Here is a 15,943-nt window from a genome sequence, read left to right as displayed (position 1 = left end):
TCCATTCATCTGTCAATGGAAATCTTGGCTCTTTCCAGTTTGGCTATTGTGGACATTGCTGCTATAAACATTGGGGTGCATGTACCCCTTCGAATCCATACATTTGTATCTTTGGGGTAAATACCCAGTAGTGCAATTGCTGGATCGTATGGTAGCTCTATTTTCAACTTTTTGAAGAACCTCCATACTGCTTTCCAGAGTGGCTGCACCAGCTTGCATTCCCACCAACAGTGTAGGAGGGTTCCCCTTTCTCCATATCCCCGCCAACATCTGTCGTTTCCTGACTTGTTAATTTTAGCCATTCTGACTGGTGTGAGGTGGTATCTCATTGAGGTTTTGATTTGGATTTCCCTGATGCCAAATGATGTTGCGCACTTTTTCATGTGTCTGTTGGCCATTTGGATGTCTTCTTTGCAGAAATGTCTGTTCGTGTCTTTAAGGCAGGGAGAGTCTTAACTCCAAGAGTAGGACATAAAGACAAGGGCTGAGGTTGGACACGGAAGAGGTCCTTGCTGATATTTTATTATAAAATGGTCTCTCTGGGGGCGCCTGGGTGTCCCAGTTGGTTAAGCATCCGACTGACTGTTGGTTTTGACTCAGGTTATGGTCTCAGGGTCCTGGGATTGAGCCCCACGTCGGGCTCCACACTGAGCGTGGAGTCTGCTTTGGATTCTCTCTCCCACTGCCTCTCCCCACTGCATGCTCACATGTGCTCTCTCTCTTGGATAAATAAATGAATCTTAAAAAAAAAAACCAAAACACCTTTCTCTGAAAGGGGCTTCTATAGATAAATGTGGAACAGGCTCTGTTTGAAGATGGAAAAGAAAAACATCCATTTGAACAATAAAGATGTATTATTTATACCTACATTAAAGTTAATTTAATGTTCTATTTCTTCATGTCTATCAGATTAAAAGTCTCACGTATATTACATATATATCTCTAATATATATGCCTACAAACCTAAGGCAAATTTTATTGAGGATCTTGAAAATTCCTTTTTCTAATGTAGTAAGGTGCATATTGCCTGAATTGCCCAAATTATTTATCATTCTTACCAAACCTGAAAATCAAGTCATCCTAATTTAATGGAGTGAGGTGCTAAAACTTACATTTTTCAATTTGGTTTCTTTCTGGTAGGTCAAAGATTGTCTTTGGTTGGGAAAAAAGCATGGAAAGAGATAAGATCCTCCCTATCAGTCTGAACAAACTCTCTTAAGAGTTAAGCTGGAAAATGCCTCGCGGTGCTGTCAGAATCAAATGGAAACATTTGTTATATAAGGTCTAAAAAAATCTTTTGGAAAATTACCGCAATTTCCCCACTGCATTCTTAGGTACAGATTTTTGAAACAGTTAAAATCCACAGGTGTGGGATAAAAGCTAAGAGAGTCCGTAAAAGAAAATAAAATGTTTAAATGTATAGGTAAAAATTGGACCTACTGTTTTTTTTATCTGCCCTCAGCTTCAGATAGTGGCATCTAGTCCATGAATTTCATGTTTAGAGGCTAGTGTTAAAGTTTGAATTGTGGGTTTTTTGGGAAAATCTTAAAAATCCATAAAACCTTTAACAGACACAAAGGTGTATTATTATGTTGGCTAATATATATTTTGCAGTAGTTTCATCTTTTATAATGTATTTGTTAAAGTGCTTCTATACTTTAATAAGGAAATTCTTTATATGCTAATTATTCTTTTAAAAGACACCTTTGAAAGGGGTCTATTTGCTTTCTTTTCTTCACTTTGTCACTTTGGTGAGTGTATTCTTTTCCGACATTAATGAAGATAGTGAGTGGTACAGAATTTGATCAACTTCTTTGAAGAACAAGTTGGGATATTTTGAGGCAGACCTATGTGACATGCTAACACGTGTTTTTAAATTAAGACAAATGGTGGAAATAGCTTGAAATACACATGTATTACCTTTTGATGAACTGGTTCAAGACACCAGGAAACATCAAGCTGACATTTTAAGAATGGAAAGTTTCTGGAAACCTCAGGGGCCTCTTTGGAACACTTAACCAACCTCCTCACAACTTGATCTAAATGAGGTTTGAGAAATCCAGGTAAGATCGGGGATGTCAGATACCTATAAGGATTGAGTTTGTGTGGGATAGCATATTGAAAAGGAGTATGTCCTCATCCTGATGCCATTTGTCCTGAATTAACACAGAAATCTCTCTCCCAGGGGTTTTCATTTTTTTAAAAAAGATTTTGTTTATTTATTTGCCAGAGAGAGAGAACACAAGCAGGGGGAGTGGCAGGCAAAGGGAGAAGCAGACTCCCCGCTAAGCAGGGAGCCTGATGTGGGACTCGATCCCAGGACCCTGGGATCAAGACCTGAGCCGAAGGCCGACGCTTAACTGACTGAGCCACCCAGGTGTCCCAGGGGTTTCCATTTTTTAGTCTCTGCTCCCAAGCACGTTGGCCCAAGAATTCTCTAAGAAATTTTAATGATGGGATGGGTTTGGGGCAACTTTTAGGAAGTGACCCTGGATAAGGAAAGCAGTTGTTCCAGAGAAGTCAGGAGCCTGTGATGTTCAGAAACACAGAGCATCCAGAGAAGAAGAGAAACTTAGAAGATCCAGCCAGGGCTACTCATCTCAGTTCAACCGAACTCCGCCAGGTGAAGAAAGAGACACATAAATAACTCAAAACAAGACAGGCGGTGATAAATGTGGGAGCAGAGGAACAAGCTGCTAGGGGAATATAGGAAGAAAGTTCATGAAGAAATCATGGCTCCTTCTGCCCACCCACCCCTTGCATTCCTACTCCCCCAAAAGAGAGGCATTTGGCATGTGTGGTACACACAATGGAGTTAGGTAATTTCAAAAAGAAAGAGAAGATTTAAATAAGGCCAGGCTTGATGAAGTAAGCTAACAATGTACATTCTTGGGTGGGGAGAATATAAAACTTGCAGCAGTGAGATAATTGTGTGCGTCCTCTAAGCTTTTCCTTTTGCTTGTTTTTGATCGTCTTTGACCATTTCATCATCTGCTGTTCCCTACCCTGAGAGATGGATCAGTCAAGTGGGAGAATGATTGAATAAGCCAACCCAGAGCTTTTATATTTATCCTTGAGGATAGCTGTTGGATGGTTCTTGTGGGTGAGGGGGTTTATCCCACTGGTTGGTTTATTTATATGTTTTCTCCTTCTAGCCCTTCTGACCCCTTTTCCACTAGCAATGGAGAATAGAGAATTGCACACATTTCAAATATAGGTGTCCTTTTATTACACACACACAAACACATACCCTGTGAAGAGTACTGAGAATGAACTTAGACATAGTGCTTTTCAGTCAGGTTGTTTAAATGCATAATAAAAAGGGGGACAGCATATAATTCATTTTTAAATCACTTTTTTCCCCCCAGGAGTATACAGTCCCCTCCCCTCAGTTCCTAATGAATTGAAACTGCAAAGCAAGTTGAAGGACGAAGTTGTCCATAAATGGTAAATAATTGACTCATGATGACACTCAGCTACTTGTCTCCTAATGGCTATTATTGTTGTAGGAGGGACTCATTAGTCCCTAGGTGTGGTTTTCCTACCGAGGCCAGATCAGTTTATCAGAGACCAAATAAGCACATGGGATATAATTAGAGATGTGTGAAGGGCAAAGCACCTACTCTTCCCATTTAAAAGAAAAATACTCACTTTTCCTTGGCAGCTACACCTTCTAATTACTTGCAAATGTTTAAGAGTCATTATCTTCAAAGTTTGGAGAAAAACAGAAAAAGAGGGGAAAAAGCACTGATAGTGGAAACTCCAAGGATCAAAGGCCCTGGTTAACCAGCAAGTGAGCTTTATTTGGGGCCACACGGAAGCCGCACGGCAGCTCTTTGGCTAGCCAGGTGGCCTCCACAGCCAGAGGCTGTGTTTGGTCCCCCTGCCCATGAGCCACCCCTTCACCCGTCTGTCTCCTTTGAAGCTTGTGTTGAGCAAGAGGTGGTGATGGTGGTGGGAGGTGGGAGGGCTGGGTTGCGTTTTCTAGAACTGAAGTGGTTAAATACGGCCACCCCTCTTCCAGCGCCCCTCTGTGCAGGGTGGCAATGGCCTTCTTTACCTTCAGCCCTTGACATTTCTCCCTGTGAGTTCGTTTGGTTAATGGAGGTCCTTACTATATATAGGGGGTCCAAGACCACTAAGGGAGGACCTGCTGAGAAATTTTATCCCCACTCCCGACGAGGCCCTGGGCCTCATTATTTATCTGTTTAGGCATTTTACATCAATTCTGCCAAGGAAATGCGCTACCTCGTTTCTCACTGTTGAGTGGTCAGCAAATGGGAGGCCGATTAAGAATTAAAAAGGGATAGTGTCCAAACCAGCACGATGAGAAGTCACTTAAGCACGAGCTCAGTGAATTTCAGCATGTCATCTCCATAGGACATCAGAATTTTGGTTTTGAAATAAACTGACGTGATGTACTGTATCGCCTGTCAAGTCTTTCTCTAGCGCACAATCAAGCTGCTGAGACGTTACTATTTTTTCTTTTCTCTCTTCCCCCTTGTTCCTGCATATCGACAGATTATATTCTTGGGAAGGAGGGCTTTTTACAGTCTTAGTGACATATGTGCAAATAAGCAGACATTCTTGTTCTTTATCCCTGAATGCTACCCTAAGGGCATGTCTTAAATCTCCTTAGAGTAGTTTGGCCTTTGGACAAGGATACTATGGAAGTTCCTTTGACTACGATAGTCTATTCAATTATGGAAATGCTTCTGGAAGTTTCATGAATGAATTGAGAGTACCTAAGAATGAAAAGTATATAATTTGGTCTGGAGTTTATTCACAGATACAATGTTTCTTTTCTTTTTGTTTCTTTGCTTCTCTCTCTTCCCTCCTTCTCTCCCTCCCTCCCTTCTTTCCTTCCTTTCTTCCTGTGCTACCAATATCATGCATCTCTTTCCACATGTAAACTATCTTAAGAAAATATTTTCTCTGGGGGCGCCTGGGTGGCTCAGATGGTTAAGCGTCTGCCTTCGGCTCGGGTCATGATCCCAGGGTCCTGGGATCGAGTCCCGCATCAGGCTTCCTGCTAGTTGGGGAGCCTGCATCTCCCTCTGCCTCTGCCTCTCTCTCTCTCTGACTCTCATGAATAAATAAATAAATAAATATTAAAAAAAAAAAGAAAATATTTTCTCAGTCATTCAAAGAAATTCTAGTGGTTACTCTTTCCATCTTCCATTCTTTAGGGAGAAATAATAAAAATTAGAAAACGCTGCACAATTTTGAATTCTTTTAGAGAGAAATACTTCCAAATAGTTTCCTCTGTCTCAGGAATTTTTGTGTTCAGGATTATCTTGTAAAAGCTGCCATTTTGCCACTTAACGTTCAGTCAGCCATGTCGAGGTTTTACTAGAAGATGCTCTAATTAACTGAACAGTGCCTCTATTTCTTTGAATTTTTATGCCACTTAAAACCCTTTCAAATGGACTGGATTTTTAAACTTCATCTCTCTTAAAGTTAAAAAACATTTTTAGTATCTGTTAAGTGTTCATGTTGTGCTCAGCACTTAACCAATGCTATAAATGTTGCACTATATGAGAACCATATGATACAGACTCTGCTAGAGTTTTTGGCATTGGGAAAGAGAGCAAGGTATTCGCTGCATGTGTGTATACATCCCTATGTTGGAGTATATATAATATCTCATTTGTACATGCACACATATATCTCAGGTACATATATATGTATACATACCTATATGCTTTAAACCAAAACAGTACACATGTATGCATCCAAAGACACACACATAGCAGTCCTCCCCAAATCTGAAGTCCTTAAGGTCCTAAGAAAAATATATGGTTGAGGGACTTCCGTCAAAAGTGACTTTTAAAATGCTATGAATTTCATTAATATAAATAAACACCAACACAAAGTAAACCCCAAAGCAGTGATAGTTTGTAATCTAGGATGTGCTACTGTTCATTTGCCATCATTTGCTCACTTAGAAACTTTTCAGCTGGTCCCTTCACTGAATTTTTAGTGAATTGCTGCTTAGTGAATAGTTTAGCTTTGTTCAAGTGGGTATGGTGTGCGCTTGTCTGCTCCGCCATCCCAAGGTTCAGTAACTTCCTGAATTTATGCATCTTTCCTCCACGTATCTTTTGGGGTCCTGCCTTGGGGTATCTAGTAATTTGACTGCTCACAAAAATCTCACACCAAAACTCAAGCCATTTATCCCTTTATATACATACCTCTCAGCCTCCTTTTTTTTTCTGACTGAGCACAGGGAGAGATGCTCAAGGCCAGAATCTTTTTTCCTCCCTCATCCTTTATCTCCTCTGGATTTCAGGCCAAAACTCAGCATTCCTTCGCCGCCCTCTACTTTTTCATTTCTGCAGTTGTTTTTTTTTTTTTAACAAATCTTTTTTTAGTAATCAGGTTTAACATGAGTAATTCATTACTTCATATACTAAACCAAGAAGACACGAAGTAAATTTTTTTGCTAGAAATTTGTAGGGAAGGATTATTGTGTTATTATTGATATCTGGTAAGTTCCATATAGAACTCTGCATATACTATATTTTGGTGGCTATAAAACATTTAAGAAAATAGTAGCTACCATTTCATGTTTATTATTGAATCCTTTAACGAATATTTATTGAAGACCAGCCATGTGCCAGACAAACTGAAGCACTGAAGGAAGAACAAGAGGGGTATGGTTCTTGCCTGCATTGAGCCATGTGTCAGACACTGTGCTAAATGCTCTGGGTACACACTCCTTCCATTCTTGTAACAACTTTACAAAAGAAATCTGCCCATTTTATAAAGAAGGACACTGAAGCCAAGTGGTAGAGTTATGAGTCAAGCTGAACAAAGTCTGTCTGATGCCAAACTCATTTATTTTAAACACTACATGGCATTACTTTCACCTTTACTCCAGGGCTCTGGCTCTTGCTACCGGGTATGCGGAAAAGAAGTAGTGTGACGCTGGGGGTAACCACAAAAGAGCAGATGTTGAAATGACCATGTCAAAGGCAGAATTCCAAGATGGCCCCCAAGATTTGCCCAGTGTATACACCTTTTGTGGTCCCCTGCACTTGAATGAGTGCAGAACCTGTGACTATGATGGGATGTCACCCTTAAGATTAGGTTACATTATAAGACACGTGGAAAAGGTGAAGGGATTTTATAGATGGGCTGACTTATTTTTTTTTTTTAAGATTTTTAATTTATTCACTTGAGAGAGAGAAGGAGAGCACGAACAGGGGGGAAGGAGACTTCCCACTGAGCAGGGAGCCCAACCAGGGGCTCAGTCCCAGGACCCTGAGATCATGACCTGAGCCAAAGGCAGACGCTTAACCGACTGAGCCACCCAGGTGCCCCTAGATGGGTTGATGTTGAATTAATAAAAAAGGAGATGATTCTGGGTGAGCCTCACTCCATCAGTTAAGTCCTTAAGAGTAGAGATTCTCTGATATAAATAGTCTGCTGTGAGATGACCTGTGAGCTAGAGGCATCTAGGGGCTGAGAGCAACCAATAGCCAACAATCAGCAAGGAACTGGGGACCTCAGTCTCACAACTGCAAGACAATAAATTCTGCCTACAACCAACCAGTGAGCTTGGAAGAAGACACTGAACTCCAGATGAGGTCAAACCCCCGCCAACAAATTGATTTCAACCTGGTGAGACCAGATTCTAGATCCATGAAATTTGGGTGATAATACATCTTTGATGTTTTAAGCTGCTAATTGTATAGTAATTTGTTGCCTGGCACTAGAAAACAAATACAACAGGCAAGAAACATGAAGATGACATAAAGATCAGAGGTTACCCTCCTCCCAATACAAAACAAGAAAGCAGGTGAATCTCACTTAAACTTCAACTCTAATCACATTTTTTTTCCTTTTTCTCCTTATGCTATTTATTTCCCCTGAACTATGTTCACCAGCTCACCAAAATAACACTTAGTGAAGTTCATTTATTATGAACTTGACCACAATTTGTTTATCTTGTATTAAACTAGAATCTGGCATGAGTCTAATCCCTTTAGAAAGATGCCAAAATTCACTAGACTATAATAAGTCTCACTAGGATGTTAATGCCACAAGAATGTAGGCTTCCTGATGGCAAGGATTTTTGTCTGGCCCATAGTAGACACTAAATAACTATTTGATCAGTGATTCATGGAAACCCTTTTCCTTCATCTTAGCTGTCTGTTGCAGTTTGCTGGAGATTTACGTATCTCCTTTTAGTTTCAAAGTCTGAACTCCTTACTGACCCGCCCACCAACCACCATCGCTGATGGAAGCATCCAGTCCCACTTCCCTGGGTTTTTCTAGGAAAAACCCATATATATATATATATTTTTGCAAAAGAACGCTCCAGAAACCCACTGCTGTGATTTTAAAATATAGAAATACCTTCCTGTGCAGTCATAAGAATTGATTCTTGATCACCTTCAATCCAAGAGTCCTTGTGTTCTAAGTGAGCTTTCCAATTTATGAAATCAGGCAGGAACTGGAAATATTCAGAAATATGCTCTAAATCTGAAAAGGAAGACAAATACATTGCATAATAGTTAAATGAACATGGTTGATTTTATACTATTGGTAAGAGGAGGTTATTCAAGCAGCTTGATTTCTTTTTCCTGTGTTTCATATATTAATGCAAAATACTCAGTATCATGCTTCCCAGTGGCTATATTTTGTCCCTCAATACATGCACAATTTCATTCATGGAAACAATGTACATGCATTAAAAATGTGCTTAGGAAGCCCATTCATAATGAGTGTTCAACAATTACTGTGCATGTAAAGAAATCTGCTATTTTCAGAACTCCAAACTCCTGGGAATTTATCGGGCATGGAAGAATAAATTTTTTACTCTAGATAAAATGGAAAATGGAAATTTTAGAAAAAACCTTTTCTACCTTGAATCACTACTCCTTTCTGGCAGCTATCTCTTTGGAAAAAACTATCTAATGACCCCTCTTTACCAATCAGATCATTATCGTGATGGGTTCATGTCCTAAAGACATTACATTAAAGAAGAAGCAGTAGCTGAGCTCACAGATTTCTGGAATAAGAATTTAGACATTTCCCTGCTTTATGCAGAAAGTTTTAAAATAAAAATCAAGCATCAAAGCATCAAGGAAAAGTGCTGCTTTATTCATGTAGATCAAACTTTTCATTTTTCCTCTTATATATGATCTTTTTTTCCCCATAGTCTCTCTCTCTCACACACACACATTCTCTCACTCATTCACTTTTCTTGATATTTCAATGTGAAGCAAATGAATTTCTTGCTCAAAATGTCTCTAATTCATTATAGTTTGTTCCTTACAAATGGTTCAACCTGCAGGAGCACAGGAAAAATGGAGGACAAGAATCATAGCTCTGTTTAAGTGGCTTCTTAGACACCCAACCAGTACAAGAGAGGGGTTTGCCTGGGATGCAACAGGGATGTGGATTGGAAATGTTTTGGAGCTTCGCAACCTTGTGAGAAAGGGAAAGGAAAAAAACAGGAGAAAATAAGTTTTCTTATTTTGTGAAGTATCTCCACAACTTCTGTCTAAAACATGTTAAATCATTGACTTGAACTGATCCTACGCTCAGCACATTTTTTCAGGTCCATTTGGCTGCCTGACAGCTGACACCTATCAGTCACAAGAGGAAATGTGTTCAAAGGTGGAGAGGAGAACCACTCTCTGAAAGACCACTTTCCATCTTTACGATACACCAGTGAGCCATTCTGGTTTGAAGCTTCCCCTCACTGTGACTAATAGACCAATTCAGAGCTCATTTTGCTGAATCAGCTTGCTGGTGCAGTCAGGTTTTTCCATTAAGAAGCCAGGGTGTGCACCTGAAGGAATCAATTTGTTCTTTCATGGAACAAAAACATGGAACAAGGTCTTGGCTTCAAGACCTATCCAGATCACAAACAAACAAAAAGCAAACAGTACAGTCTCAGGTTAGGAAGTTGGCCAAAATGGTTTTTCATTCAACCTAAGTTTTATCATCAAAACCACTCCCCCACAGAAGTATTCATCCTAAAATGAAATAAAATATCTCAACCTTTTAAAACTTATTTATGATCAAGTTCAGTGATAGTGGCAAAGCTCTAGGTGCAAGCAAGTTTGTATGTGAGATCAGCATCATCCACAAAAATAAATTCGTCAAAAATGCAGAAAGGAAGAAACAACAAGTGTCAGCGAGGATGTGGAAAAAGGAACACTTGTGCACTGTTGGTGGGACTGCTAACTGTGCAACCACTGTGGAAAACAGTATGGAGCTTCCTCAAACAATTAAAAATAAAAAAAAGTAATTAAAAAAATTAAAAATCCTTACAATTCAGCTATTAAACCAGCAGGTGTTTACCCAAAAAATATAAGAACATTAATTCTAAGGGATACATGCATCCCTGTGTTTATTGCAGCTTTATTTACAAAAGCATATTACAAACTATGAAAGCAGCCCAAGTGTTCATTGATAGGTGAATGGCAGCCATCAAAGAGAATGGAATTCTGCCATTTGCAACAACAGGGGTGGAGTTAGAGAGGATAATGCTAAGCGAACTAAGTCAGCCAAAGAAAGACAAATACCATGAGCTAGCACTCATGTGTGGAATTTAACAAGCAAAACAAACAAGCAAAGAAAAAGAGAGAGAGAGAGAGAGGGAGAAACTAAGAAATAAACTCTTAACCATAGAGAACAAACGGATGGTTAGCAGTAGGGAGGTGGGTGGGGGGGATGGGGGAAATAAGTGATGGGGATTAAGGAGGGCACTTATCATGATTAAAAAAAAAACAATAAAAAATGCAAAGGTACAAGGGGACTAATGATCCAAGTCACCTAAAACATCTGACTCATAGCTAACAATTCTTTGCAAATGGATTAAGAGAATCTGGAGAATCTAATATTTTTGACCCAAATATCTTCCTTTGTTTGGACACATCATAAAATGATAATCTTAACATCCACAGGCAAAAAGGGAAGTTAGTGAAGCAGAAACACAGAGAACCGCAGGGAAAATTCGGGACACTCAGGCACAACCCAAAGAAATGTCTCAATTATATAAGTATTCAGTAATATCCCCCATTTAAATTTGCCTTGTCCAAATTCAGAATACCTGTTACTCCATAAGTAGTAAATTATCATAAACTTTAACTTATTATTCTGTCCCCCACCTCCCAGATAAGACACTTGAAAAAATATAATTTTGCTATAGCTAAAAAAATAGAAACAATGTGAACTGAGTGCTATCTCTGAGTTGGTTCTATAAAATGTAAAAAAAAATCTGCATTAGTGTAGTTCTTGCTATGGACTGAGTTGTGTCTCCCTAAATTCATATGTTAAAGCCCTGACCCCCAGTGTGACTGTTTTTGGAATAAGGAGATGATTAAAGTTAAGTGAGGTCCTAAGGGTGGGGCCCTGATCCTGTAAGGTTGGTGCCCTTGTAAGAAGAGGAAGAAACATCAGAACTCTCTTTCTTTTCACCATTTATGAGATCACAGGGAGAAGGCAGCTGAAGGCAAGCCAAGCAGAGAGCTCTCTCCAGGACCTGAATTTTCTGACACCTTGATCTTGGACTTTCAGCCTTTGGAACTGTGAGAAATAATTTCTGCTGTTTTTAGCTACCCCATCTGTGGTGTTTTGTTATGGTAGCCTGAGCAGACTAAGTTCTTTTTACTCTTCAATAGACCTCCAAAAGGATCATCGGTTTCCTTTTACAATAATTCTGAGTCTATTCCCATATTGAGAGGATGACAGAGGTATGTAGATATTAAATGATTATCCAAAGACATTGCCCAGGCATCTGGACATTCTTTCAGACTACCCAGGATTCTGGAACCACTGGGGAGCACACTGGTCATGGGAGGTGGGCAGATGACCCCGCTATCCTGCCCTATCCTACAAGGTCAGAACCCAAGTCACCCACTGCTGCCAAGAGGAGTCCGCCATGTCTTCTGGGATCTCGGCGCAAGGAAAAGCCTTTGTGAAGCACTGAGGTATCCTTAGCAGTATCAGTTTTAGGGCACTTGTCATGGAAACGGAAGGTAGCCCTTCATTTTCTTTCTGCTTTAAATCCAGTGGTAAATATTAAACACTATTGCAGCCTCTCACCAGCTCCATTTCTCTGTCTCCTGAAACAGAGCACACAGACATGACGGAACCCTTTCTTGATGCCTCATGATGATCATCACATGCATCCATTTTTACAGAGTTCTAGAATTTAGTGATTCTAGAGAGAGATTTGTAGGGCTGTTTCTATATTGACTAAACCCAGACAGCCATTTTAATTTTTTTATTTTTTATTTTTACCCATACCGGCAATAGGTCTAGAAATTTCCAAGCACTTTCTTTGTCTTAATTAGATGGCATTATGATACTCATTATAATAGATAATAGTTGACGTTAATCAAAACAACCAACTTTCTAATTGAATTGATAAACCAATCAGTCCCCTAAGGCACTTTATAGCTTACTATGTAGAGTGAGAATAATTAGATGTTTTTGTACAATATGGTGAAAATTCATAGTAAAAATATATATATATTTGATTTGTAACTGTAATTTAAAATGTAGGGTTTTTTTTTTTTCCCCAATAATAATTGTCATCAGTGATTCTCCAGGGAAATTGCTAGTAAAAATCACTTGGACTTTGATGAACTGAAGAAGCTAAGCCAAAAATTAAGGAAACACTACATATCTAGTTTTAAAAGAACAACATGCATATTTGTTTATTCGCTTAAACGGGATTTTCTTTCCTCTCCCAAGCAGTAGAAAGACACTCTTTGAGAAGGGCTTACGCCTGCAAGAAATCCTCGTCTCCCTCAAATGCCCAGATTTTCATCTCTTTGATCTTTTGAGACTTAAGTCTTTTATATCTTGATGTGAACAGAGACTTCTGAGCAAGTTTTGATGTGGAAAGTGGGGTCGAGTCACGGGGAAATGATTTGTCAGCCTGGGAGAGCCGAGGAGAGTGGAATGTCTCTACTGGGACTCAGGTGTGCCTGTGGGCTCAGGTTACTGTTAAAACACAGCTTCCTGTGGAAGGAGAAGCTCTGTGATTCCCGACCAGAATCCCCTGGAGGGCTTGCTGGACCCCATCCCCAGAGTTTCTGCAGGTCTTAGGTAGGGCTGAGGATTTGCATCCTCAGAGCAAGTTCCTACATATTGCTGGCAGCTGGTCTAGGGGCCACACTCTGAGAACCACTGCTATGGTGCTGTGTCTTACAGTTTAACGTCTCACTGGGTCCTCTGTATTTTCTAAGGTCAAGTAAAATCCTGTAATGGACAGTCCTTCCATAAGCAGGTAAGCACGAGAAGCCTGGTTGCCAAAACAGCTTTCAAGAGATCACACAAAATATACATCAGTGCAATTTATAAGGACTAAGAACAACCCCCTAAGATTTTATTTTATTTTTTTTTAAGATTTTATTTATTTATTTGACATAGAGAGCACAAGCAGGGGGAGCCGCAGAGGCAGAGGGAGAAGCAGGCTCCTTGCTGAGCAGGAGCCCGACGTGGGGCTCAATCCCAGGACCCTAAGATCATGACCTGAGCTGAAGGCAGATGCTTAACCTACTGAGCCACCCAGGTGCCCCCCCACTTCAGATTTTTAAAGCTTTCCAAAGCAACTATCTTTTGCTTTAAAGAAATATGTGTATTTGTGTGTGTGTGTGTGTGTATCTAGTAAGTCAGATGCCTTTCCACTAGTTTCTCTCCCTTGTAAATTATTTGATGTAAAAATGTGCAGGGTCGCCTTGGTGGCTCAGTCGGATAAGCGTCTACCTTCAGCTCAGGTCATGATCTCAGGGTCTTGGGATGAGTCCTGCATTGGGCTCCTTGCCCAGTGGGGAGTCTGCTTCTCCTTCTGCCTCTGCCTGCAGCAATCCCTGCTTGTGCTCTCTCTCTCTCTCTGACAAATAAATAAATAAAATCTTAAAAAAAAATGTTCAAGGATGAGCCCCCAGTGACCTTGGTCCTATCATGGTCAAAAGTAGAAGACTGGTTAAGAAGGAGAAAGAAGGCATTTTTAAAGTCATGCAGTAGGAGATCTAAGAATGGAATCTAAATTTCTTATCCTGAATCATAGTTTTCATATGTATTCCAGAAGAATCTTGGGGAAAAAATTATACTTACAAGAGTTCCTGAAATCAAGGATCTTAACTTAGGGTTTTTGTACATCTAGGCAGGTCATAGGTAAGCAAAGAGGTCTTTTAACTTTCCTGAAATTATATATACAATATCATATACATGTGACTTGTACATTTTCCAGAAGAGTAATTGTACATTACTACTAAGAGCTTTGCAAAGCTATACAGATTATATATATAAATTTTAGAAAGAAAATATATACTTATATTATAGAGAAATCTTTACTTGCTAATACTGGCTATCTTTAAAATAACAATATTTATTAAAACTATTTATTTAAACTATTCACCTGGACATATTGTGGGCTGTACCTCACAAATGAATCAAAGAGTAGTAGTTGCTTCCTTACTTTCCAAAATCAATTTGGAAAAATAAAAGATCATAGACTATACAGGTGATGATATAAACAATAACCTAGTTCAGAAACCATGTAAATATCTAAGACATTTGCATTAGAGACAATGGCACCACTGTATTTTTTAGCAATGAGCGAAGAGGCAGGGATGTTGCATGCTCAGACAGAGTTATGTTGAGTAGAAATCAATACCCCACGTCTAGTTTGTCAAGATGGCTTCATGGAGATTGTGGGATTTCACTCTTCAGTCCTACCTGTTTCATAACCAAGATCTCAGTTTAGTTTTGAAAATGGTTCAGAGGGTGGTTATGTTAAAATAACAGTCATTCAAGTGTTTACATTTTATTCAGTGACATCTTTGCTTTAAAGAGTTTCAAATGAAAAACAGGCTGGCCATGGGCTTTACAGGATGTCAGAACAAAGCTTACCTTCATGTGGAAACAGACTGGGACTTGTGTGGTGAGACTTTGCTATGGTCACATTGTCATGTACAGAATGGAGCTCAAGACCAAGTGGTGGGGAAGGTGGCTTATGACTAAAGATTCCCAAAGGTGGGGGGGCGCCTGGATGGCCCAGTTAGTTAAGCATCTGCCTCCTGCTCAGGTCATGATCCCAGGGTCCTGGGATCGAGTTCCGCCTCGGGCTCCCTGCTCAGTGGGGAGTCTGCTTCTCCCTCTCCCTCTATCCGCAGCCCCCCTCTCCACTCGTGCTCTCTCTTTCTCTCTCTCTCAAATAAATAAAATAAAATAAAAAAAGAAGAAAGATTCCAAAAGGATATTATTGTAAGGGAGGTCTCTATAAGGCAAATCCTACAGCATCACATTCACACAGGGAGGCAGGCATTCACTGGACGGTGGGTTGGCCAGGCTCCTATGTTGGCCAGGTTCCATGCGAAACCTTAGAAGTCAGTCCTCTTGGTCAGCACACGTGCCAAATCTATGCAACCATAATAAATTCACCTGATATCCAAACTTTGCAAATAAATTCACCTTATATTCCAAACTTTCAGAATAAAGTATTCGAACTTTAAAGCTCTCTAAGGCAATTGTCTGCAGATAAGAAAACTAATGAATATGATACCTTCTCTCTCCTTTCTCCTTTGTAAGCCCACAGTACAGTTAGTTTATCATCACACAAAAGTGTGTCGTATCCCTACCCTTGTACTTAGTAGCTCCATGAAAAGAAAAAGATACTTACCTAATCTAAGCCTCAACTTTCTCACAGGTAAACAGGGGTCATGATAAATTTTGTTATAAGAATTAAATAATAGACACAAAGCCCCTGGCATATTATAAGCACTAAAGAATATTGGTTCTTTCCTCATCCTCAAGGATTTCAAAGATGGCACTCAAGTGGAACTCCTTTGCATTTTAGTCTGAATCACACTGTGGGAGTATCGATGGATGAAATATTCAGTTATTTGAATTCAAATATGGTTTCTAATTTCAGGAAATCATCCACCTGTCAGTGTATTATGCATGTATT

Source organism: Neomonachus schauinslandi, chromosome 8 (assembly GCF_002201575.2).
Source record: "Neomonachus schauinslandi chromosome 8, ASM220157v2, whole genome shotgun sequence".
In the NCBI taxonomy this organism is placed as follows: Eukaryota; Metazoa; Chordata; class Mammalia; order Carnivora; family Phocidae; genus Neomonachus; species Neomonachus schauinslandi.
The sequence above is the reverse complement of the archived record's forward strand: the minus strand, read 5'-3'. Positions refer to the sequence as shown.